Genomic DNA, 26,246 nt, shown 5'->3' on the forward strand with positions numbered 1-26,246 from the left:
GTTATTTCTTTTCTTGTACTTGGTTTAGGATTGGTTTGCTGTTCATTTTCTAGCTTCTTCAGTTGATCCATTAGTTCTTTGATTTTGGCTCTTTCTTCCTTTTTAATATATGCGTTTAGTGCTATAAATTTCCCCCTTAGCACTGCTTTTGCTGCATCCCATAGGTTTTGGTATGTTGTGTTCTCATTTTCATTCGTCTCTATATATTTAGCAATTTCTCTTGCTATTTCTTCTTTAACCCACTGATTGTTTAGGAGTGTGTTGTTTAACCTCCAGGTATTTGTGAATTTTCTAAGTCTCTGATGGTTATTGACTTCTAATTGTATTCCATTGTGGTCAGAGAATGTGCTTTGAATAATTTCAATCTTTTTAAATTTATTGAGGCTTGTTTTATGTCCCAGCATATGATCTATTCTGGAGAAAGTTCCGTGAGCACTAGAAAAGTATGTGTATCCTGGTGATTTGGGATGTAATGTCCTGTAGATGTCTGTTAAATCTAATTCATTTATCAGATTGTTTAGGTTTTCAATTTCCTTATTGGTCTTCTGTCTGGTTGATCTATCTATAGGAGAGAGTGATGTGTTGAAGTCTCCCACAATTATTGTGGAAACATCAATTGCTTCCTTTAGTTTTGCCAATGTTTCTCTCATGTATTTTGTGGCACCTTGATTGGGTGCATAGACATTTACGATTGTTATTTCTTCTTGCTGAATTGCCCCTTTTATTAGTATGTAGTGGCCTTCTTTGTCTCTCAAAACATCCCTGCATTTGAAGTCTATTTTATCTGAGATTAATATTGCTACACCTGCTTTCTTTTGGCTGTAGCTTGCATGAAATATTTTTTTCCATCCTTTCACTTTCAGTTTCTTTGTGTCCCTGTGTCTAAGATGAGTCTCTTGTATGCAACATATTGATGGTTCATTTTTTTTGATCCATTCTGCGAATCTATATCTTTTAATTGGGGAGTTTAATCCATTTACATTCAACGTTAAAACCGTGAAGGCATTTCTTGAATCGGCCATCTTATCCTTTGGATTATGTTTGCCATATTTTTCCCTCTCTCTATTAATATCCTTTATTGTACCCATACCGAATCTCTTTAGTACTGAACCTTTCTCCAAGTCTCTCTGTCCTGTCTTTGTTTCTCTGTCTGTAGGGCTCCCTTTAGTATCTCCAGTAGGGCAGGTCTCTTGTTAGCAAATTCTCTCAGCATTTCTTTGTCTGTGAAAAATTTAAGCTCTCCCTCAAATTTGAAGGAGAGCTTTGCTGGATAAAGTATTCTTGGCTGGAAATTCCTCTCACTCAGAATTTTAAATATATCGTGCCACTGCCTTCTCGCCTCCATGGTGGCTGCTGAGTAGTCACTACTTAGTCTTATGCTGTTTCCTTTGTATGTGGTGAATTGCTTTTCTCTTGCTGCTTTCAGAACTTGCTCCTTCTCTTCTATGTTTGACAGTGTGATCAGTATATGTCTCGGAGTGGGTTTTTTTGGATTTATTCTATTTGGAGTTCGCTGAGCATTTATGATTTGTGTATTTATGTTGTTTAGAAGATTTGGGAAGTTTTCCCCAACAATTTCTTTGAATACTCTTCCTAGACCTTTACCCTTTTCTTCCCCTTCTGGGACACCAATGAGTCTTATATTCGGACGTTTCATATTATCTATCATATCCCTGAGGTCCATTTCGAGTTTTTCAATTTTTTTCCCCATTCTTTCTTTTATGCTTTCATTTTCCATTCTGTCATCTTCCAGGTCACTGATTCGTTGTTCAACTTCCTCTAGTCTTGTACTATGAGTGTCCAGAATCTTTTTAATTTGGTCAACAGTTTCTTTAATTTCCATAAGATCATCCATTTTTTTATTTAGTCTTGCAATGTCTTCTTTATGCTCTTCTAGGGTCTTCTTGATTTCCTTCATATCCCGTACTAGGGTCTCATTGTTCATCTTTAGTTCTTTGAGTAGCTGCTCTAGGTGTGTCTCTTCTGGTCTTTTGATTTGGGTGCTTGGGCTTGGGTTATCCATATCGTCTGGTTTTTTCATATGCTTTATAATTTTCTGTTGTTTTTGGCCTCGTGGCATTTGCTGACCTTGATAGGGTTCTTTTAGGGTTTGTAGACCAGTTGAAGTCCTTATCTCTAATTTATCAGATCTACAGCTTCGTGGAGTACACTTTCTCTAACTAACCAGCAGGTGGCGTCCACGAGCCACCTGTTCTCCACAAGCCAGATCTCCCCTGCTTAGCCTTTTTGGTGAGTGGGGGAGTGAGTCTTGTGGGGCCCAATTGGTGTCCCAAGCTTGCGTGTGTAGTTGGTGTTGCCTGCCCTGTATGTGGGGCGTGTTTCTGGGCAGTCGGGGAGGGGGGGTGGCCCTAACAATCAAATCTCCCTGATGATCCTAGAGTTTTAAAGCTACTGCAATAGTCTAATCCTTCAGTTCAGTCCTGCCACAGTTTGTCTCTGCCACTGACCCACAAGTCTTTGGTATTGGCGTATGGCTCCTGAGACTTGCAAGTGGGCCCCTCTTCCAGGCTGTGCACCCCGGGTCCTCTGTTGAGGGATGACTGTGCTATGTCAGCAGGTGAGTGCCGTCCCCCCAGGGCAGTTCTGGGCTGCTGGGCTGTGTTGGGAGGCTCCCAGTCTGCTCAAATGATGGCTGAATGGGGCTCTGTTAATTCACACTGCTCCCCCTTCCCAGCTCTGGGACCTTCAGCTGAGGTTGCAGGGAAGGCTAATGTCCACGCCCAGTTTTGTGGTGTGTGCCTGTTATTTGAAGCACTTCCGTCACACTGGGTTGTCTGGGGCAGCTCTGGGCTATGGGGCTGGCGATGGGCAGGAGTGTTTCCTGTCCACCAGGATGGTGGCTGTGAGCGGACACCCCCCTTTTCTTGGGAAGTTGTGTTGTTTAGTGAATTTTCTCAGCCACTGGATTATTGCCTTTTGTCTCAGAGCTCTCTTAGTTCTGCTCTTGACTTGACGTGCCCAAATTTCAATTCTTTGAAGCTTTCTGTATTGAGCTTCTTAGAGTAATTGTTTTAGAAAAAGCAAAAAGGATTTAAAAAAAAAAAAAAAAAAAAAAAAAAAAAAAAAAACGGCCCTCCTCAGAGATCTAATGGGTTATTGAAATGCTAATAGACAAAGCAACCAGGGCCATTAAGGAAAGGTGCCCAGGGCAGAGAGATCAGCCTTGCTTCGGGATTTGCATATGCGCCTCAAGGCCTGATCTCCGCCCTTCCCCTTTCTGTGTTCACCAGAACTCCAAAAATCCTCTGCTTTTACTTTGGAGTTTTCGTGTTGTTTTTCTTCTATGCCTGTCTCCTCTCTGCTGGGCTGGCTGCTCTCAGAGTCTCTGGTGTCTGGCCTCAGTCTATCTATGGTTGGAGTTTGAATCAGTAGAATGAGTTTCCGATAAGAGCAGCCACTGCAATTCTCCCTTCTCCTTCCTGGAGCTGACAGCCCCTCCTCCCCCGGGACTGAGCCTGGCAGGGAGGGGCGCGGGTCCCCTGGCCGCAAAAACTTACAGATTTCGCTGATCTCAGCAGTTCCACGTTTTCATGAGTGTTGTATGAAGTATGCCCAAAGACAGATTGCTCTGTGGTGTCCAGTCCACGCAGTTCCTGGCTTTTTACCTACTTTCCTGGAGGAGTAACTAAAACATACAGCTCACCAGTCTGCCATCTTGCCCCTTAAATGCAGTTTTATTGAGACATATTCACATACCAGATAATCATCCAAAGCATACAATCACAGGTCCACAGTATCATCATATAGCTGTGCATTCATCACCACAATCAATTTTTGAACATTTTCATTACTCCAATAAATAAATAAATAAATAAATAAATAAATAAGGACACCCAAAACATCCTATACCCCTTATACTCCCCTATTTTTAATTTACTTTTTGTCTTTATTTTCTTACTCATCTGTCTATACACTGGATAAAGGGAGTATCAGTTGCAAGGTTTTCACAATCACACGGTCACACTATAAAAGCTATGCAGTTGTAATTGTGCCTAAGAGTCTCCCCCTGAGTACCTCTTTGTTGCTCAGATGTGGCCCTCTCTCTCTCTCACTGAGCCATCTGGACAGGTGAACTTGCTGCCCTCCCCGCTACGTGGGACCCGAATGCCAGGGTTGTAAATCTCCCTGGCAATGCAGAATATGACTCCCGGGGATGAATGTGGACCCAGCATCGTGGGACTGAGAGTATCTTCTTGACCAAAAGGGGGATGCAAAATGAGACGAAATAGTTTCAGTGGCTGAGAGATTTCAAATGGAGTCGAGAGGTCACTCTGGTGGACATTCTTATGCACTATATAGATAACACCTCTTGGGTTTTAATGTATTGGAATAGCTAGAAGTAAATACCTGAAACTACCAAACTCCAACCCAGCAGTCTGGACTCCTGAAGACGATTATATAATAATGTAGACTACAAGGGGTGACAGTGTGATTGTGAAGACCTTGTGGATCACACCCCCTTTATCTAGTGTATGGATGAGTAGAAAAATGGGGATAAAAACTAAAGGACAGTTTTAGTTACTCCTCCAGGAAAGTAGGTAAAAAGCCAGGAACTGCGTGGACTGGACACCACAGAGCAATCTGTCTTTGGGCATACTTCATACAACACTCATGAAAACGTGGAACTGCTGAGATCAGCGAAATCTGTAACTTTTTGCGGCCAGGGGACCCGCGCCCCTCCCTGCCAGGCTCAGTCCCGTGGGAGGAGGGGCTGTCAGCTCCGGGAAGGAGAAGGGAGAACTGCAGTGGCTGCCCTTATCGGAAACTCATTCTACTGATTCAAACTCCAACCATAGATAGACTGAGAGCAGACACCAGAGAATCTGAGAGCAGCCAGCCCAGCAGAGAGGAGACAGGCATAGAGAAAAAAAACAACACGAAAAACTCCAAAATAAAAGCGGAGGATTTTTGGAGTTCTGGTGAACATAGAAAGGGGAAGGGCAGAGCTCAGGCCCGAGCTCAGGCCCTGAGGCGCATATGCAAATCCTGAAGAAAAGCTGATCTCTCTGCCCTGTGGACCTTTCCTTAATGGCCCTGGTTGCTTTGTCTCTTAGCATTTCAATAACCCATTAGATCTCTGAGGAGGGCCCTTTTTTTTTTTTTTTAATCCTTTTTTCTTTTTCTAAAACAATTACTCTAAGAAGCCCAATACAGAAAGCTTCAAAGACTTGCAATTTGGGCAGGTCAAGTCAAGAGCAGAACTAAGAGAGCTCTGAGACAAAAGGCAATAATCCAGTGGCTGAGAAAATTCACTAAACACCACAACTTCCCAAGAAAAGGGGGGTGTCCGCTCACAGCCATCATCCTGGTGGACAGGAAACACTCCTGCCCATCGCCAGCCCCATAGCCCAGAGCTGCCCCAGACAACCCAGTGTGACGGAAGTGCTTCAAATAACAGGCACACACCACAAAACTGGGCATGGACATTAGCCTTCCCTGCAACCTCAGCTGATTGTCCCAGAGTTGGGAAGGTAGAGCAGTGTGAATTAACAAAGCCCCATTCAGCCATCATTTCAGCAGACTGGGAGCCTCCCTACACAGCCCAGCAGCCCAGAACTGCCCTGGGGGGACGGCACTCACCTGTGACATAGCACAGTCATCCCTCAACAGAGGACCCGGGGTGCACAGGCCTGGAAGAGGGGCCCACTTGCAAGTCTCAGGAGCCATACGCCAATACCAAGGACTTGTGGGTCAGTGGCAGAGACAAACTGTGGCAGGACTGAACTGAAGGATTAGACTATTGCAGCAGCTTTAAAACTCTAGGATCACCAGGGAGATTTGATTGTTAGAGCCACCCCCCCTCCCTGACTGCCCAGAAACACGCCCCATATACAGGGCAGGCAACACCAACTACACACGCAAGCTTGGTACACCAATTGGACCCCACAAGACTCACTCCCCCACTCACCAAAAAGGCTAAGCAGGGGAGAACTGGCTTGTGGAGAACAGGTGGCTCGTGGACGCCACCTGCTGGTTAGTTAGAGAAAGTGTACTCCACGAAGCTGTAGATCTGATAAATTAGAGATAAGGACTTCAATTGGTCTACAAATCCTAAAAGAACCCTATCAAGTTCAGCAAATGCCACGAGGCCAAAAACAACAGAAAATTATAAAGCATATGAAAAAAACCAGACGATATGGATAACCCAAGCCCAAGCACCCAAATCAAAAGACCAGAAGAGACACAGCACCTAGAGCAGCTACTCAAAGAACTAAAGATGAACAATGAGACCATAGTACGGGATACAAAGGAAATCAAGAAGACCCTAGAAGAGCATAAAGAAGACATTGCAAGACTAAATAAAAAAATGGATGATCTTATGGAAATTAAAGAAACTGTTGACCAAATTAAAAAGATTCTGGACACTCATAGTACAAGACTAGAGGAAGTTGAACAACGAATCAGTGACCTGGAAGATGACAGAATGGAAAATGAAAGCATAAAAGAAAGAATGGGGAAAAAAATTGAAAAAATCGAAATGGACCTCAGGGATATGATAGATAATATGAAACGTCCGAATATAAGACTCATTGGTGTCCCAGAAGGGGAAGAAAAGGGTAAAGGTCTAGGAAGAGTATTCAAAGAAATTGTTGGGGAAAACTTCCCAAATCTTCTAAACAACATAAATACACAAATCATAAATGCTCAGCGAACTCCAAATAGAATAAATCCAAATAAACCCACTCCGAGACATATACTGATCACACTGTCAAACACAGAAGAGAAGGAGCAAGTTCTGAAAGCAGCAAGAGAAAAGCAATTCACCACATACAAAGGAAACAGCATAAGACTAAGTAGTGACTACTCAGCAGCCACCATGGAGGCGAGAAGGCAGTGGCACGATATATTTAAAATTCTGAGTGAGAAAAATTTCCAGCCAAGAATACTTTATCCAGCAAAGCTCTCCTTCAAATTTGAGGGAGAGCTTAAATTTTTCACAGACAAACAAATGCTGAGAGAATTTGCTAACAAGAGACCTGCCCTACTGGAGATACTAAAGGGAGCCCTACAGACAGAGAAACAAAGACAGGACAGAGAGACTTGGAGAAAGGTTCAGTACTAAAGAGATTCGGTATGGGTACAATAAAGGATATTAATAGAGAGAGGGGAAAAATATGACAAACATAAATCCAAAGGATAAGATGGCTGATTCAAGAAATGCCTTCACGGTTATAACGTTGAATGTAAATGGATTAAACTCCCCAATTAAAAGATATAGATTCGCAGAATGGATCAAAAAAAATGAACCATCAATATGTTGCATACAAGAGACTCATCTTAGACACAGGGACACAAAGAAACTGAAAGTGAAAGGATGGAAAAAAATATTTCATGCAAGCTACAGCCAAAAGAAAGCAGGTGTAGCAATATTAATCTCAGATAAAATAGACTTCAAATGCAGGGATGTTTTGAGAGACAAAGAAGGCCACTACATACTAATAAAAGGGGCAATTCAGCAAGAAGAAATAACAATCGTAAATGTCTATGCACCCAATCAAGGTGCCACAAAATACATGAGAGAAACACTGGCAAAACTAAAGGAAGCAATTGATGTTTCCACAATAATTGTGGGAGACTTCAACACATCACTCTCTCCTATAGATAGATCAACCAGACAGAAGACCAATAAGGAAATTGAAAACCTAAACAATCTGATAAATGAATTAGATTTAACAGACATATACAGGACATTACATCCCAAATCACCAGGATACACATACTTTTCTAGTGCTCACGGAACTTTCTCCAGAATAGATCATATGCTGGGACATAAAACAAGCCTCAATAAATTTAAAAAGATTGAAATTATTCAAAGCACATTCTCTGACCACAATGGAATACAATTAGAAGTCAATAACCATCAGAGACTTAGAAAATTCACAAATACCTGGAGGTTAAACAACACACTCCTAAACAATCAGTGGGTTAAAGAAGAAATAGCAAGAGAAATTGCTAAATATATAGAGACGAATGAAAATGAGAACACAACATACCAAAACCTATGGGATGCAGCAAAAGCAGTGCTAAGGGGGAAATTTATAGCACTAAACGCATATATTAAAAAGGAAGAAAGAGCCAAAATCAAAGAACTAATGGATCAACTGAAGAAGCTAGAAAATGAACAGCAAACCAATCCTAAACCAAGTACAAGAAAAGAAATAACAAGGATTAAAGCAGAAATAAATGACATAGAGAACAAAAAAACAATAGAGAGGATAAATATCACCAAAAGTTGGTTCTTTGAGAAGATCAACAAGATTGACAAGCCCCTAGCTAGACTGACAAAATCAAAAAGAGAGAAGACCCATATAAACAAAATAATGAATGAAAAAGGTGACATAACTGCAGATCCTGAAGAAATTAAAAAAATTATAAGAGGATATTATGAACAACTGTATGGCAACAAACTGGATAATGTAGAAGGTAATGGACAATTTCCTGGAAACATATGAACAACCTAGACTGACCAGAGAAGAAATAGAAGACCTCAACCAACCCATCACAAGCAAAGAGATCCAATCAGTCATCAAAAATCTTCCCACAAATAAATGCCCAGGGCCAGATGGCTTCACAGGGGAATTCTACCAAACTTTCCAGAAAGAACTGACACCAATCTTACTCAAACTCTTTCAAAACATTGAAGAAAATGGAACACTACCTAACTCATTTATGAAGCTAACATCAATCTAATACCAAAACCAGGCAAAGATGCTACAAAAAAGGAAAACTACCGGCCAATCTCCCTAATGAATATAGATGCAAAAATCCTCAACAAAATACTTGCAAATCGAATCCAAAGACACATTAAAAAAATCATACACCATGACCAAGTGGGGTTCATTCCAGGCATGCAAGGATGGTTCAACATAAGAAAATCAATCAATGTATTACAACACATTAACAAGTCAAAAGGGAAAAATCAATTGATCATCTCAATAGATGCTGAAAAAGCATTTGACAAAATCCAACATCTCGTTTTTGATAAAAACACTTCAAAAGGTAGGAATTGAAAGGAAACTTCCTCAACATGATAAAGAGCATATATGAAAAACCCACAGCCAGCATAGTACTCAATGGTGAGAGACTGAAAGCCTTCCCTCTAAGATCAGGAACAAGACAAGGATGCCCGCTGTCACCACTGTTATTCAACATTGTGCTGGAAGTGCTAGCCAGGGCAATCCAGCAAGACAAAGAAATAAAAGGCATCCAACTGGAAAAGAAGCAAGTAAAACTGTCATTGTTTGCAGATGATATGATCTTATATCTAGAAAACCTCTGAGAAATCGACGATACAGCTACTAGAGCTAATAAACAAATTTAGCAAAGTAGCGGGATACAAGATTAATGCACATAAGTCAGTAATGTTTCTATATGCTAGAAATGAACAAACTGAAGAGACACTCAAGAAGAAGATACCATTTTCAATAGCAACTAAAAAAATGAAGTACCTAGGAATAAACTTAACCAAAGATGTAAAAGACCTATACAAAGAAAACTACATAACTCTACTAAAAGAAATAGAAGGGGACCTTAAAAAATGGAAAAATATTCCATGTTCATGGATAGGAAGACTAAATGTCATTAAGATGTCAATTCTACCCAAACTCATCTACAGATTCAATGCAATCCCAATCAAAATTCCAACAACCTACTTTGCAGACTTGGAAAAGCTAGTTATCAAATTTATTTGGAAAGGGGAAGATGCCTCGAATTGCTAAAGACACTCTAAAAAAGAAAAACAAGTGGGAGGACTTACACTCCCTGACTTTGAAGCTTATTATAAAGCCACAGTTGCCAAAACAGCATGGTACTGGCACAAAGATAGACATATAGATCAATGGAATCGAATTGAGAATTCAGAGATAGACCCTCAGATCTATGGCCGACTGATCTTTGATAAGGCCCCCAAAGTCACTGAACTGAGTCTTAATGGTCTTTTCAACAAATGGGGCTGGGAGAGTTGGATATCCATATCCAAAAGAATGAAAGAGGACCCCCACCTCACCCCCTACACAAAAATTAACTCAAAATGGACCAAAGATCTCAATATAAAAGAAAGTACCATAAAACTCCTAGAAGATAATGTAGGAAAACATCTTCAAGACCTTGTATTAGGAGGCCACTTCCTAGACTTTACACCCAAAGCACAAGCAACAAAAGAGAAAATAGATAAATGGGAACTCCTCAAGCTTAGAAGTTTCTGCACCTCAAAGGAATTTCTCAAAAGGTAAAGAGGCAGCCAACTCAATGGGAAAAAATTTTTGGAAACCATGTATCTGACAAAAGACTGATATCTTGCATATATAAAGAAATCCTACAACTCAATGACAATAGTACAGACAGCCCAATTATAAAATGGGCAAAAGATAGGAAAAGACAGTTCTCTGAAGAGGAAATACAAATGGCCAAGAAACACATGAAAAAATGTTCAGCTTCACTAGCTATTAGAGAGATGCAAATTAAGACCACAATGAGATACCATCTAACACCGGTTAGAATGGCTGCCATTAAACAAACAGGAAACTACAAATGCTGGAAGGGATGTGGAGAAATTGGAACTCTTATTCATTGTTGGTGGGACTGTATAATGGTTCAGCCACTCTGGAAGTCAGTCTGGCAGTTCCTTAGGAAACTAGATATAGAGTTACCATTCGATCCAGCGATTGCACTTCTCGGTATATACCCGGAAGATCGGAAAGCAGTGACACGAACAGATATCTGCACGCCAATGTTCATAGCAGCATTATTCACAATTGCCAAGAGATGGAAACAACCCAAATGTCCTTCAGCAGATGTGTGGATAAATAAAATGTGGTATATACACACGATGGAATACTACGCGGCAGTAAGAAGGAACGATCTGGTGAAACATATGACAACATGGATGAACCTTGAAGACATAATGCTGAGCGAAATAAGCCAGGCACAAAAAGAGAAATATTATATGCTACCACTAATGTGAACTTTGAAAAATGTAAAACAAATGGTTTATAATGTAGAATGTAGGGGAACTAGCAGTAGAGAGCAATTAAGGAAGGGGGAACAATAATCCAAGAAGAACAGATAAGCTATTTAACGTTCTGGGGATGCCCAGAAATGACTATGGTCTGTTAATTTCTGATGGATATAGTAGGAGCAAGTTCACAGAAATGTTGCTATATTAGGTAACTTTCTTGTGGTAAAGTAGGAACATGTTGGAAGTTAAGCAGTTATCTTAGGTTAGTTGTCTTTTCTTACTCCCTTGTTATGGTCTCTTTGAAATGTTCTTTATTGTATGTTTGTTTTCTTTTTAACTTTTTTTTTCATACAGTTGATTTAAAAAAGAAGGGAAAGTTTAAAAAAAAAAAAAAAGAAAGAAAAACAAGGAAAAAAAAAAAGATGTAGTGCCCCCTTGAGGAGCCTGTGGAGAATGCAGGGGTATTCGCCTACCCCACCTCCATGGTTGCTAACATGACCACAGACATAGGGGACTGGTGGTTTGATGGGTTGAGCCCTCTACCACAGGTTTTACCCTTGGGAAGACGGTTGCTGCAAAGGAGAGGCTAGGCCTCCCTATGGTTGTGCCTAAGAGCCTCCTCCCGAATGCCTCTTTGTTGCTCAGATGTGGCCGTCTCTCTCTGGCTAAGCCAACTTGAAAGGTGAAATCACTGCCCTCCCCCCTACGTGGGATCAGACACCCAGGGGAGTGAATCTCCCTGGCAACGTGGAATATGACTCCCGGGGAGGAATGTAGACCGGGCATCGTGGGACGGAGAACATCTTCTTGACCAAAAGGGGGATGTGAAAGGAAATGAAATAAGCTTCAGTGGCAGAGAGATTCCAAAAGGAGCCGAGAGGTCACTCTGGTGGGCACTCTTACGCACACTTTAGACAACCCTTTTTAGGTTCTAAAGAATTGGGGTAGCTGGTGGTGGATACCTGAAACTATCAAACTACAACCCAGAACCCATGAATCTCAAAGACAGTTGTATAAAAATGTAGCTTATGAGGGGTGACAATGGGATTGGGAAAGCCATAAGGACCACACTCCACTTTGTCTAGTTTATGGATGGATGAGTAGAAAAATAGGGGAAGGAAACAAACAGACAAAGGTACCCAGTGTTCTTTTTTACTTCAATTGCTCTTTTTCACTCTAATTATTATTCTTGTTATTTTTGTGTGTGTGCTAATGAAGGTGTCAGGGATTGATTTAGGTGATGAATGTACAACTATGTAATGGTACTGTAAACAATTGAAAGTACGATTTGTTTTGTATGACTGCGTGGTATGTGAATATATCTCAATAAAATGAAGATTAAAAAAAAAAACAAAAAAAAAACTAAAGGACAAATGGGGTGGGATGCGGGGATGATTTGGGTGTTCTTTTTTCACTTTTATTTTTTATTCTTCTTCTGGTTCTTTCTGATGTAAGGAAAATGTTCAGAGATAGATTGTGGTGATGAACGCATAACTATGTTATCTTACTGTGGACAGTGGATTGTATACCATGGATGATTGTATGGTGTGTGAATGTATTTCAATAAAACTGAATTTAATAAAAAAAAAAGAGAGAGAATACAAGCTGAGCACTCTTGAGCTATGATGGACTTCAGCATATTTTTGTAGAATTCTGTAAAGGAACAAAATGATTCCCTGAGTTATTCTCATTTGCCTTTCCTTGATTATTAAAATGCTATGTGATGATCCGGGCTTTAGTTTACAAGCTCTGTTTCCTCATTTGTGAAGTGGCTGGATCCTATGCCCTGTACATTTATCTATGGAGATTTTAATGTTTTTCAAATCTGTTTATATTGACTTCTTACATAAGAACATGTATAAACTTTCTGTCCTCTATGCTACAAATATTGCCCAGTCTGTTATTTGCCTATTCACTTATTTATTTTTGCTTTTAATTATAGAGTTATATCTGTGAATCTATTTTCTTTTGTAATATTTTGCCTGTTAATTCTAGGCTTAGAAAGTCATTTTCCCTTTAGTTCTTTAGTATATTCAACTTTATTCTACTTGTCCGCATTTAAAAAAAATTATGCCAAAAAAAAAAAAAAAAAACTAAATGGATACAAATCTTGAAATTTTGACAAGTATAAAAATATTGTTAAAGAAAATCTTTCTACTTTGCACTGTTAAATGCTGGTGTACCTTCAGGGGAAAAAATGAGTTAATAGTATTAGATGAATAATCCATTGGAAGGAGGAAACCAACACTTGATGAGCACTTACCATATACAAGTCATTCAAACAGGAAATTAAAAGTGCTATTCCAGTGAACACACAAATGAAAAGAAAGGGAAACAGCCTTATTGCTGATCTGAAGAAAGTTTTAGTGGTCTGGATAGGTGATCAAACCAGCCACAACATTCTCTTAATCCAAAGCCTCATCCAGAGTAAGGCCCTAACTCTCTTCTATGAAGGCTGAGAGGTAAGGAAGCTATAGAAGAAAAGTTTGAAGCTATTAAGAGGTTGATTCACGAGGCTGAAGGAAAGGAGCCATCTCAATAACAAAAGAACAAGGTGAAGCAGGAAGCACTGATGTAGAAGTTGCAGCAGGTTTCCAGAAGATAAAGCTAAAATAGTTGATGAAGGTGGCTCCACTAAACAGCAGATTTTCAATGTAGACATAAGAGCCTTCTATTGGAAGAAGATGCCATCTAGGACATTCCCAGCTAGAGAGGTGAAGTCAGTGACTGACTTCAAAGCTTCAAAGGACAAGCTGACTCTCCTGACACAGAACAAAGTTTCTCAACGTCCATTCTTCTCCATCACGTCAATAAATTTGAAAGTGTTTGCTACTTGTGAGATTTTAAGATAAATTCATTATGTATGTATTTGCATTTATGTGCTTGTTTGAATATACTTACTTATATTTTTAAAAAAAAGCTATGCAGTTATGCAATCATCTTCAAGAATCAAGGCTTCTGGATTACAGTTCAATAGATTCAGTTATTTCCTTCTAGCTATTCTAATACACTAGAAACTATAAAGAAATATCTATATAATGCATAAGAATAACCTCCAGAATGACCTCTTAACTCTATTTAAATCCCTCAGCCACTGAAACTTTATTTTGTTTCATTTATCTTCCATCTTTTGGTCCAAGAAGTCTTTCTCAGTCCCATGATGCCAGTGCCAGGCTCATCCCTGGGAGTCAAGTATCACATTACCAGGGAGATTTACACCCCTGGGAATCATGTCCCATGTAGGGGGGAGGGCAGTGAGTCCATCTGCCAAATTGACTGGGAGAAAGAGGCCACATCTGAGCAACAAAAAAGGTTCTCTGGGGGTGACTTTTAGGCATAATTGTAAGTAGGCTTAGCTTCTCCTTGGCAGTAACAAGCCTCATAAGGGCAAGCCCCAAGCTCAAGGGCCTGGCCTTCTAAATTGTTAGTCCCCAATGCTTGTGAGAATATCAGTAATTCCCCAGTTGGGGAGCTTTAATATTTCCACTTTTTTTCCCAGTCCCTCAAGGGGGCTTTGCAAATACTTTTTTTATTCTCTGCCCAAATTACCCTGGATACACCGGGCCATCACAGTAACCTGTACAAACCAACAAGATCTCACTCCCTATTCAAGTTTCCACGTAATTATCCTCATTGCATTTTTTTAAATTCAGTTTTGTTGAGATATATTCACATACCATGCAGTCACCCATGCAGTACAATCAACTGTTCACAGTACCATCATATAGCTGTGCATTCATCACCCTCTCATTGCACTTTGAATAAAGTCCAAATTCCTACAAGAACTTGTAGGATTTGTCCCCTGCTTCTCTCTCCTACCTCATCTCTTGCCAGTATATCCTATGTGTAAAAAAGCTCCATCAGCACTGGCCTTCTTGTAGCTCCCAAATCAGGGGGTAGTTAGTTCTTTCTCCTCTCAGAGACTTTCTTACAAATTGTTCTCTTTCCTTGAACCCTTGCTATTTGAGGCTCCATGCCCCACCCCTTCTTCTTTCTTAGCTTCAAATTCCTTAGAGAGGTGCTAAGTGCATGGGCCATTATTCCCTATTACTCCACCCATTTTTTTTTTTCCTTTAGAAGAATCAACACAATTTGTAATTATATATTTCTTAGATTACGTGTTCATTTTCTGTCTCTCCATTTGAACGAAAGTTCCCTGAGGTCGGGGGCCTTGTTTGCTTTACTCTACATAGTTTTAATTACCTAGCCAGAGTATAGCACAGTGTCTAGCACATAATAAAGGCTAAATATTTGTTAAATTGATTAATAAATATATTTAGAAATTCAATTAACACTTATTAGACACATATTATACAGTCCAAAATGTTGAAACTCATTCAAGAAATATTCAGGGGTCATCTACCATGTGCCAGATAGGACCAGGTACTTTATTAGACATTGAAGGTACAAGGTGACCCTGTGACGCTGCCTGCCCTCAAAGGGCTTGCAGTCTAATGTAGAAATACTGGCAAATAGGGTGATGTCTCATTGGAGGGAAAGCTCAGGTTTCTAAAGAGCTCAGAAAAGCAGCCAACTCTCTCCTGCGGGCTTGGAGAAGGCATCCCAGAAGAAGGGATGTCCAAGAGGCATGCTCTTAGGCAGGACCCACTATGTAATTTGCAGTGCAAAATGAAATGCAGGAACCCTTGTTCAAAAATTATAAAGAGTTGCAAGATGGGGACGGCAGATCATGAAACCAAGTGTGAGGCCTTTCTACTACAGGGTCCCATGGTACTGTCTGGGTCACACACCCACGAAACTGGTACTGGTCTCTGGGTTGCAGGGACCTGGGCGAGGGCAGGTGGAGAAACAAGATTCGGGCTACCGTGCAGCCAAGGATTTTAGAACTACAATTCCCCTCATTTGTCCTGCCTCCTACTTGAGAGAGGTAATATATTATCTGCTCATTTTAGAGATTTCTGAGGTTCAAAGAGATGAAATGCCCAGTGACTCAGAAAAAGTCAGTAATGTTGGGCTTTGAGAACCTGAGTTTCCCACTGCCGTGCTTCTACCAGGCCCAAATGTTTCTCAAGGAAAGAACAAATGGAACTCTGCTTCCTGTGCCTACGAGAGAATTTGTGGAGGAAACAAACCAAAGTGAGTGAATCCTGGAGCAGCCTGAGTATTATCTGCTGGGCTCCCCTGGTGAGCAAACCCCTGGGCACCGCACATACAGTAGCTTCATGAGGAATTCCCCGGGTATCAGTGAGGCTGGCAGAATTTTGCCACCAGCAAAATCGTGGTGACCCTCACCAGCATATTGGGTGATAAGGGACTTGAGGCTTTTCTGGATGGAAAAAGTCTTTTAAAGATTCAAAGGAGTATGTCTTTAATGGAGCATGTCAAACATTTGTAGGTTGGTGGAAAACAAATCTGGAGCTCAAGAAGTCTTTGCACATTCCAAATCATACCACAGAGGCAACCTCCCTTTGCTCATATTCAAAGGTATGTCCTGACTCCCAGAGAGAGAGTCAGTCTGTCTCCGGAAAGAACTTGCCTGGGACATGTGGACATGCCCAGGGTCGGCTGCATAAGAACAGTCAATGTGAACGGAACAAGCCAGAACACAGCACTGGAACGACTGGGCTGAGCTTGACTGGGGCCTGCCGAGCAGACTGGGCATTCAACTTTCCTCTTTGGGAACAATGTCGGACTCTCAAAGGAAAAGCAATGCAAGTGTGGTGGTTGTGACTCTGGCAGATGTGTGTTTTTGTCTGCGTACTGCAGGATGCTTTGGGGTTTCCAGCGGGATGAGAGCAGGCTATGGCTTTTGTTTGATTTGATGGAGACACAAGGGTTTTAAGCTTCAGGCATGTGTGAGTATGTGTTTCAAGTTACTGTCACACCCACAAGTGGGTGCCAGGAAGGAAACTTCACATTTTCCATGCCCTGCAGCTTCTTTGCCTTAAGATCACCTTCAGCATGCTGCTTGTGTATTTGCCATGGAGTGCCAGCACGTAGAATGGTCCTTGGCACATGCCAAGAGCAAACCCACAACAGATGTTTGGTGAATGGATGAGTGAATGAATGCATGCATGAACAAATGAATTAATGAATTCACTGTTGTAGGGTTTGGCCTACCACCGGATGGAAACAGACAAAGGTGTAGTCTTTTGGAAAGCAAGTTAGATAGCTCTAGTGCAGTACAATATTGACTGTGAGAAAGCTCAACTCTTCTACAAGTGCTAACTCGACTGTTCCCATTTTTGTATAGTAATAGACTTATACGGTCTATTATACAGTATATACATTTAAAAAGAGGAATGCTTTAATTCATGTATTTATCTATTTTATTATTAATGATATAATGTATAAAATGCCTTGGGATTCACTAAGATGAAAGTAAGCAATATAAATGTGAGATATTATTACGCTTCTTATAATTACAGCATGGGTATACAACAGTTCATTATAAGCACCCATCATACAAAGTACCCTATCATGGTGCTGTAACAAAAGGCAATTGTTGGAAGGGTTCAACCAGGCCATTTTTAACAGATTTGGATTGGCTCACTCTTTACAGGAACACTTTGGAGTGAGTCAGGTGCCTCAGATTCCATTGGCCTAGCCTTGGACATAGATTAATTTTTAACAAGTTCAGAGAATAAAAACCAGCACTACCTAATCTTCACAGAAATATCTTCATTGCACCTCCCGGGGCAGTGAACACCCATAGCATGAGAAATTTCTCCATCTTTATTATATACTTTCTTCAGTGTCTTCTGAACTATTTCACAGCTGGAGGAGGGAGGGGAAACAGTCAGTCCTTTTTCATTTCTCACGGTTCTCTAGGACCAGTTTTACGCTGACTCTTAACATGCATTTTTAGTGAGCCTGATTTCTTAGGGGACAAAAAACTCTCTTTTATGTAGAAAGTACAGATCTGCATACAGTATGTTAAGAGATTTTTAGCATATCTGTAAGTATTAAAATTTCATGGAGGAAAGTACTTAGGAAAAAAATGTTTAAAGGGCTTCTTAGAGAGATAATGAAAAAAGGGTTGAGAAATACTATCTGTATGAAGCAGTTTAAGCCATAGTCATTAGTCATTAAACATGTAGCTTCTCCACTCTGTGGGAGGCAAGCTTCATTGTATGGTGTGTCTATAGAGACCCTGGAAAGAAAGACAGCTCCTCCCTAGAAATCATCATCCCCTTATTTAGTGGAAGCCCAGCATTCTGCAATTTGGGTTTTCTCTTTCGGGCCTGAAGTTCTGGTATCTGCCAAATGCAAGTACCTCTGGGAGAGTCAATAGTTTAAACCTTACCATCCACTTATACCTTGGTATAAGAGTTAATTAATTCCTTTCTGACAGTCAATTTTTTTAAATTTTTTATTTTAAAACAATTTCAAACTTACAAGACAGTTGCAAAAATTTACAAACCCCATTCAAAGAAATACAACATAACCCCACCCCCAATATCCAGATCCACCAACTTTTAACATTTTGTCGTATTTGCCTCCGGCATTCAATTTTAATGTGGGCAGGAGAGAATGTGAGCATATCGGACACTTCAGGGAGGGAAGAGAGCAAGATCGAAGGAAGGGAGTGTACAAAAAGGAAAGGTGGAAAATATGGATGGCCCAGTTGCAGAGGTCAGTCTGCAAATTCAAAGTTCAGGAAATACGTGCATTTTCCAGAACTCTATTTAACTTCTTCAGGACTTTCATTCATTCTGCTGAGGTATCAAAAAAAAAAAAAACAAAAAACAAAAAAAACCACAGTCAATTCAGGTTTCCCTCCACTTCCTGGAGTTGGGTGTGAGTTCCATGGCAATTGTGTAGTGCCAAGGAGGTGATGGATCATGCCATGGCAGTCTTCAGTGTCAACTGTCATCTGTCTGGCTCAGTAATTGGTACATGCAGGTCAGTGCTGAGTCACCCCTGCTGGGCTCCTCAGCTTTGCTCTATTTCCATGCTGGCAGTTTGGTGAGACCCTCTAACCCCATGCGCAGAAGTGAACCGCATTTCTGGGTCTTGCAGCCTCTCTAGGGTTCCACCCAGGAAACAACATGTCTTCCTACTTCCCAGTATCACCCCAAGCCTATCTAGGGTTCTTACTCCCTCCTTACTCCCAACCTTCCCCAACACCCCCCACCCCACCCCCCACCTACTGAGGGGCTCAGTTTGAAGGAGGCAGAACCCAAGGGGTGCAGGAACCACCCGTGCCCAAACTCTCATCACTTTTGCTCCAATTTGCCTCCCCCCTTCAGCCCTACATGTACCTGTCATGTTTCCAAGCTGAGGAGCACACTCAACAAATATCCTCCCAAATTCATTGCTTATGCACATCTGTCCCTTCTGGTTCCCTGAAGGCCTTGGCTTTTGTCACTCAAAAGCCATGAATTATCTCCTCTTTGCTCTCTGTTCTCGTCTTTTTCCTGAGTACAGAAAGGCCAAGCTGACTGGACAGGAACGGGCCAAGGGAAAGAAGGAAATGCCGAGGGGGCAAAAGTCAGTTAGCATTTCAAAATATTCCACCACAGAAATAAAAATGGCACCATTTCACAATTTGGAGGTTGACCCACTAACTGCCTCAGCACTGGTTTCTGTGACTTTCAGTCTAGACTGTTTTCAGAGAAATTGCTGTGTTTTTTAACCATATAAATATATCCTTCATAATCCAAACCTGGTGAAAGCAGTCCCTCCTTTCTGCTCTGATGCACTTCTGGAGTTGTCATAAAGTGGATTGTCATATTTTTCCACGGCGGTAAGACAATAAAATTGTGTTTCGCTTCTGGGGTGATTCTTAAAATTTTAAAAAAAGATCATACCTGCATTATAACCTGTCACAATTTTCAATATCTGTGTTATTTGGGTGCTAAATAAATCCTGTTGAGATGAATTATTTCATGTGCGATATGAGGAAGCTAAATTTGGATGTTTCTTTGAAGTCAAGATAGGTTGATGGTCTTTCTAAGGGGCCCAAATGTAAGGCATATTTTCCATTCTTCTGCAAAAGAGGCCACTGATGCTGCTTGTGTGAAATGCCTGGAAACCACAGCCTGTAAATGCCACAGCCACAGAAGCAAAGTTTAAAACAGCATAGGTGAAACAATTCTGGTTTGAGTTCACTCTGCCTGCAGGAGCATTTGTCAGTGCCAGGTATATTGTAGTCACAGAACAAAAATGACCTCACACAGGCTGCTCTCCACTCTCTTGGTAAACCCTTTTCTCCCTCAGAGTGCTGCTCCAGGTAGCAAAATTTTAACATTTGTCTTGTTTCTGTGTTTTCCAGTCTGATATCCTGTGCTTGCAATCCACCTATGTTCCTTAGGAGGAGCTCAAGGCATTTGCAGACATGTCATCTCATTTGTCCCCTTAGAGGAGGCTGTGGAGGGCAGGCCAATACACGATAAGAGGAATGAACATTGCACTGAAAAAGGAATGGCCAGAGTCCATTTTTCTTCCATGGACACATTCTGAATCGGAGCAAAATTTTCTTGCTAAGTCATCTTTTTTCTCTCGCTCCTGAATCCCACAGTCCAAAACACATTGAAGTGTTCTGATTCCCCGTTCCCATCTTAGAGTTTATCTGGTTGCCAACCAGATATACAAAACAAAAGACAAGGGAAAATAAAACCCAACTGTTTACCTGACAACCAAATGATTTTCCAAGTTTAGCTTTCAAAATATTTTGCCAAGCTCGAGGTTCTCTACCACTAAGATGGAGTGACAATGCTTGGAAATGCTGGCAAAAACAAGCATGTCATCCCAAGTTACAAAGCAAACAGTGACACCAGAGAATCCTCACCAAGTTTTAACTTGTGGAAACAGCAGTGTACTGAACCACATCCTTGAAAGCTAAATAAAGGCAAATAAAGCCACGGAACAGCTCATTTCCATTTAACAAACCAGCTCTGAGAACTGTGATAAGGCCTTAGCTTCATGAATCTACAAATCTATTTTCCATTTTCCTGAAAGTCCTGGCAATGATTCAAAGCCAACTCATGAAACAGATGGGAGGGCTGTCTCGGGCCAAAGTCTGGCAGCAGAGGTTCTTTCTCTAGGCAATAGGAACAACAAGCATCTTCCTTCTGGGTGGTGACTGAGTTCTCCCATGGAACCCATTTTAAGTAAAATAATTTCTAGTAATTAGAAGTTGGCTTCAAGAGAACTCCATTATTGGGAAAGACAATGATAATAGCCCACATTTACTGAGAGCTCATTATCTGCTAAGTACAGTTCTAGGAATTTTACATGATGATTTCTCCTATTTTTTGCCATAATCCTATGAGATGCCATAATCCTATGAGATGGTACCAGTGAGGTAAATTAGGCCCAGAGTGGGCAAGTGCTTTTTGTCCAAGGTTCTGTGGCTGGATCTGACTTCAGAATCTATGTTCTTAATCACTACACCATGTTGCAGGGGTCAGAATAGCAGACATTGTTATCTTCCTCTATGTGCATTTGTAAGGTTACAAAAGTAGGTAAAACTGGTTACTAATAGACTACCTAGGAATCATTACTTTCCCCTAGGTGTTAGGCTAAATGTGACTTATTAATACGCAAGGAACACTTAAAAAGACAACTCATGGCATGTTTTTAGAAATCTTTGCATATTTCTGAATCATTGTTGGAAATTAATGTTAAAATTTTGGGAAAACAAAGAGTAAGGTAAAACCAGTTACCAAACATTGGTTGGAGAACACAGTTATCCTGCCAAAGTCTAATTTTCAAAGGGTTAGAAGACATGACTCTTTTTTTTTAAAATTCCATTTTATTGAGATATATTCACATACCATGCAGTCATAAAAAGCATACAAACAATTGTTCATGGTACCATTATATAGTTGTGCGTTCATCACCAAAATTAATTTTTGAACATTTTCATTACCACACAGACAAAAATAATAAGAAAAAAAATTAAAGTGACAAAGAACAATTAAAGTAAAAAAGAACACTGGGTACCCTTTTTTTTGCCCCCGTTTTTCTACTCATCCATCCATACACTGGACAAAGGGGAGTGTGGTCCATATGGTTTTCCCAATCACATTGTCACCCCACATAAGATACATTGTTATATAATCGTCTTTAAAATTCAAGGGTTCTGTAGTTTGATAGTTTCAGGTATTTACTGCTAGCTATTCCAATTCATTAGAACCTAAAAAGGGTTGTCTATATTGTGCATAAGAGTGCCCACCAGAGTGACCTCTCAGCTCCTTTTGGAATCTCTCTGCCACTGAAGCTTATTTCATTTCCTTACACATCCCCCTTTTGGTCAAGACGATGTTCTCCATCCCATGATGCTGGGTCTAGATTCCTCCCTGGGAGTCATATTCCACGTTGCCAGGGGGATTTACACCCCTGGGTGTCAGATCCCACATAGCAGGGAGGGCAGTGATTTCACCTGCCGAGTTGGCTTAGCTAGACAGAGAGGACCACATCTGAGCAACAAAGAGGCATTCGGGAGGAGGCTCTTAGGCACAATTATAAGCAGGCCGAGTCTCTCCTTTGCAGCAACAAGAAGATGTAACTCTTAATGAGTGCAGGGTTTCTCTCTGGGGCGAAGGAAAGTTTTGGTAGTGGATGGTGGTGATGGTAGTACAACATCATGAATGCGATTAATGCCACTGAATGGTATGCTTGAGAGTGGTTGAAATTTTATGTGGTATATATGTTACCACAATTAAAAGAGAAAGAGGGAGATGGAGATGACAATTAAATGCCATATGTGATCCTAGATCAGAACTAGTAATAGAGGAGAAGATGTCCAAAAGGAAAATATTGAAACAATAAAAAAAATCAGAATGTAGACTATTTGCTTTGTATCAATGTTAAATTTCTTGAACTTGATCATTGCACTTAAGGTGGATGCATAAGTGAGTGTCCTTGCTTTTAGGAAATGTACATGGAAGTAAGTGTTCAAGGAGCATGATGTAGGCCACCTCCTCTCAAAGGTTTAGTAAATAAGATAGATAGGCAGCTAGATAGAGAGAGAGAATGATTTAACAATTTGACAAATTGTTAATAATTGGTAAATTTGGGTTTCTGGGTGAGGGGTGTGTTGAAGTTCTATGTATTCTTTTTGCAAATTTTCTGTAAGTTTGAAGTTATTTCAAAATAAAAAGTTTAAAAAAAGACCCTTGTGCAATTATAAAATTAACACATACGAGATTTTATTCAACCCAATTAATGAGGGAACTAGTAAGGTGTTAAAACTGGTCCAAAGGGCATTCAGGAAATTTGGGTGATAGGTGAATTAATAAATTGCTGGGTTAGATACAAAGCTGGATAACATCCAATTCAGCCATAGGGTGTAAACTTTGGTGTTATCTGCTCCACCAGAGAGAAATTATTTGCATATCTACTGAACAAAAATTTACAAGTTAATCTCTGCCTCTACAAACTTGTAAATAGAAAGTCAAGTATGGCATTGCACTGAGAAAAAAAACAAAACAACCCACTATTTTCTTTTGTCTATTTTCAAATTCAGATAATTTTTCCTTATTAAGGTAGGGGAGCAGAGACTTTTGCCTAACCAACTCAAAATGGGCAAAGAATTATCTTGAAAGGGGATAGGAAATATGCTCTGAAACTCCTAATAAAAGTAGATTCTGTTCTTTAATGATTGGAAAGGTACTAAGTCATTTGTGTGGATGGGAACAGAAGTAGGAAAAGAGTGAAGAGAAAGGAAGAATGAAAATTGACATCCTCCATTTTGCTTTAGCATAAGCTACAAAGGATAGTGGGCTCATTTTATAGGCAAAGTGACCAGACATAAAACTGAGGGAAGATAAGAAGTCAATAGGAATCTCAGCAACCCCTCAAATGCCATTCTCTCCCCTGATCAAAATAAGTCTTTGATTCTTAAAGAACACGAAATTAAATAAATTAATTTATCTAGAGTAGTGTAAACTAATAATATTCCCCAAACTCTGTTTCTCTTGAACTAGTTCTCACTTTTGTTTGTACTGCAGGTTAGGAAAAGATGTGAAGCTCTTCAGTAACTAATTAGATATTGGTTGATTCTAAGAGGTCAGCATAACAGACTTCTGATGTTGACAATGTACTTATGCTGAACTTTCTGAACATTCCAGGAGATTTTTAAGGTTGGACTTTTAAGATGCCTGTTGCTTGTTCCTGTTCTGAGAACCTATAGCTTTTCTCCATTGGCCTGGTTTTTATTCAAATATAGTAGCATTCCCTCCCCATCCCCACCCCCACCAAGTGAACAAAATGCCAGCCATTCCCTTCCAACAAAATGAAACAAAAGCATCTTAATATAGAAAACTAAACTTGACTAAACTCCCACTTGAACAAGATTAACTGTATGATTTTATAGCCTATTCTAGAGTAACTAGAAATCAGATGCTCTACATTGCGTATTACAAGCATCCCTCCCTCCCCCAATTCTTTGAGATCTGGAAGCTAAGCTGGGAAAAGAAGAATGACTTTTCAACTCAGCTGCCTTTGTGCTTTCTATTGGGAAAACCATGGGGTAACAATATTCATCTCTATTAGGTGAGATTTCAGGGTCTTTTTTACTATTTTTGATACTGCAATATTTTTAAAATTGAATTCAGTTTTATTGAGATATATTCACATACCATACCATCATCCATGGTGCACAATCTACTGTTCATAGTACCATCACATAGTTATGCATTCATCACCCCAACCAATTTCTGAACATTTTCCTTACATCAGAAAGAATCAGAATAAGAATAAAAAATAAAAGTAAAAATGAACAGCCAAATCATCCCCCCCACACCCTATTTTTCATTTCTTTTTGTCCCCATTTTTCTGCTCATCCATCCACACACTGGATAAAAGGACTGCGATCCACAAGGTTTTCACAATCACACTGTCAGCCCTTGTAAGCTACATTGTTATACAGTTGTCTTCAAGAATCAAGGCTACAGGGTTGGAGTTTGATAGTTTCAGGTATTTACTTCTAGCTATTCCAATACATTAAAACCTAAAAAGGGTTTTCTATATAGTGCTTAAGAATGTCCGCCAGAGTGACCTCTCAATTCCATTTGGAATCTCTCAGCCACTGAAACAGTATTTGTTTCATTTCGCATCCCCTTTTGGTCAAGAAGATGTTCCCAATCCCAGGATATCAGGTCCAGATTCATCCCCAGGAGTCATATCCTGTCATATCCTGCATTGCCAGGGACATTTACACCCCTGGGAGTCAGGTCCCATGTAGGGGGGAGGGCAGTGAGTTCACCTGCTGAGTTGGCTTTGCTAGAGAGAGAGGGCCACATCTGAGCAACAAAGAGGTACTTGGGGGAGACTCTTAGGCACAATTATGAACAAGTTTAGACTCTCCTTTGCTGGTACTACAATATTTAAATTTTTTTTACAATGAATAGTTTTCATCCTTGTAAGGGGAAAACAAGTCAATATAGTGATTTTCACTTATTTTTTTTGTATTAACTTTTTAATATGGAAAATTTCAACATGCAAAATTAGAGTAACTATAAAGTTTATACTCCCATCAGCCATATCCCTTCCACCCCCAAGATCATTTTAAAGAAAATCTCATCATATCATTTTATTCTTTGTGGTGGTTTGAAGCTGTATGTACCCCAGAAAAATATGTACTTAAATGTAACCCTTTCCTGTGTGTGTGAACCCATTGCAAGTAGATCTTTTAATGAGGTTACTTCAGTTAAGGTGTGACCCACCTTGGTCATAATGGGTCTTAATCCTATTTCTGACATCCTTTATAAGTCAACGAAATTCAGACTCAGAGAGAAAGAAACCCACTTAAGCAAGAAGCTCAAATCAACAAAACCCAGAAGAGAAGGGAGAGACCAGTGGATGCCACCATGTCTTTGCCATGTGACAGGGGAGTCAAGGATCACCAGCAGCTGCTCTTTGGGAAGAAAGCATTGCTTTGAGATTCCTTGATTTAGACGTTTTCCTGGCCTCAAAACCATAAGCGAACAAATTCCCATTGTTTAATCTGACCCATTTCATGGTATTTGCTTTGAGCAGCCTAGGAAATTAAACATCCTTATTTCAATATGCATTTCTAAAAGATGAGAATTCTTTTTTTTTAAGTAACAACAATATCACTATCACTCTTCCCCTCAAATTAAAATAATTCCTTAATATCATCCATTACCCAGTCAAGGTTTAAATTTTAATTGTCTTATAATTTCTTTTTTTACAATGTATTCAAATCAGGATTCTAAAATGTATCATTTATTATAACTGACTAACATGATTCCTAAGTCTCTTTCAATCTATAGGTTCTCCTTCCTACTTCACCTATTCTTCTTCCTCCTTGTTGTCTTCCTCCTTCTTTTATTCT

Source organism: Choloepus didactylus, chromosome 3 (assembly GCF_015220235.1).
Source record: "Choloepus didactylus isolate mChoDid1 chromosome 3, mChoDid1.pri, whole genome shotgun sequence".
NCBI classification, from domain to species: domain Eukaryota; kingdom Metazoa; phylum Chordata; class Mammalia; order Pilosa; family Megalonychidae; genus Choloepus; species Choloepus didactylus.